Below are 1682 nucleotides of genomic sequence, written 5' to 3' on the forward strand. Positions count from 1 at the left end.
AAGCATGTCAGAAGGACACTTTTTGGTCAGTCCTTTGTATCTCTCCCAAGCTTCATAGAGGGATTCACCTTCTTTCTGTCTGAAGGTTTGAACATCCACTCTAAGCTTGCTCAGCTTTTGAGGAGGAAAGAACTTGGCTAAGAAAGCCTTGATCAGCTTATCCCAAGAGTTCAGGCTATCTTTAGGTTGAGAGTCCAACCATATTCTAGCTCTGTCTCTTACAGCAAAAGGGAAAAGCATGAGCCTGTAGACTTCAGGATCTACTCCATTAGTCTTAACAGTATCGCATATCTGCAAGAATTCAGTTAAGAACTGAAAAGGATCTTCAGATGGAAGTCCATGAAACTTGCAGTTCTGCTGCATCAGAGAAACTAATTGAGGTTTCAGCTCAAAGTTGTTTGCTCCAATGGCAGGAATGGAGATGCTTCTTCCATGTAAATTGGAATTAGGTGCAGTAAAGTCACCAAGCATCCTCCTTGCATTATTATTATTTTCGGCTGCCATCTCCTCTTCCTGTTCGGAAATTTCTGAAAGGTTATCTCTGGATTGTTGTAATTTAGCTTCTCTTAATTTTCTCTTCAGAGTCCTTTCAGGTTCTGGATCTGCTTCAACAAGAATATTCTTGTCCTTGCTTCTGTTCATATGACAAAGAAGAGGGCACAGAAAAATAATAATAATAGAGATCTTTTATACCACAGTATAGGGATCCCTTTGTGAGTGGGAGAAAAGAGGGAGACAAAGAATGTAATGTAATGGAAGAAACACAACTGTGAGGAGGGTAGAGATGTGAGATGAGATGTTAGTAAATGAATAAATAAATAGAATAAGATGGGAGAGGGAGAATTTTCGAAAATAATTTTTGAAAAAGAGTTAGTGATTTTTGAAAATAGCTTTTGAAAAAGGTTAGTATTTTTTTCGAAATTTTTTTTAAAATAAAAAATAAAAATAATTAGTTAATAAAAAAGAAATTTTTGAAAAAGAGGGAAGATATTTTCGAAAATTAGAGAGAGAGAGTTAGTTAGGTAGTTTTGAAAAAGATAAGAAACAAACAAAAAAAAGTTAGTTAGTTAGTTGAAACAATTTTGAAAAGATAAGAAGTTAGGAAGTTAGAAAAGATATTTTGAAATCAAATTTTTGAAAAAGTTAAGATAAGAAGATATTTTTGAAAAGATATGATAGAATTTAGTTTTTGAAAAAGATATGATTTTTAAAATCACAATTAATGACTTGATTCACAAAAAATCACAAGATATGATTCTAGAACTTAAAGTTTGAATCTTTCTTAACAAGCAAGTAACAAACTTGAAATTTTTGAATCAAAACATTAATTGTTATTGTTATTTTCGAAAATTTGATATAAAAATAAGAAAAAGATTTTTGAAAAAGATTTTTGGAATTTTCGAAAATAACTAAGAAGTTTGAAAAAGATTTGATTTTTGAAAAAGATTTTGAAAAAGATAAGATTTTCAAATTGAAAATTTGATTTGACTCATAAGAAACAACTTAATTTTAAAAATTTTTGAAAAAGTTAATCCAAATTTTCGAATTTGAGGAGAGAAAAAGGGAAAGATATTTTTTTGATTTTTTTGAATTTTTATGATGAGAGAGAAGAACACTAAAAAGATGCAATGCATGAAATTGTTAGATCAAAACATGTGATGCATGCAAGAATGCTATGAATG

General features: G+C 30.4%; 1 non-coding gene across 1 annotated transcript; it reads left to right on the forward strand.

The window, feature by feature from the left end:
• LOC112739856 (small nucleolar RNA R71) lies at positions 1–108 on the forward strand. Its single transcript, XR_003170791.1, has one exon. It is a non-coding gene; the product is annotated as a small nucleolar RNA R71 (small nucleolar RNA).
• The last annotated feature ends 1574 nt before the right edge of the window (positions 109–1682 follow it).

The sequence above is a fragment of the Arachis hypogaea genome, chromosome 13, assembly GCF_003086295.3.
Source record: "Arachis hypogaea cultivar Tifrunner chromosome 13, arahy.Tifrunner.gnm2.J5K5, whole genome shotgun sequence".
NCBI lineage: Eukaryota > Viridiplantae > Streptophyta > Magnoliopsida > Fabales > Fabaceae > Arachis > Arachis hypogaea.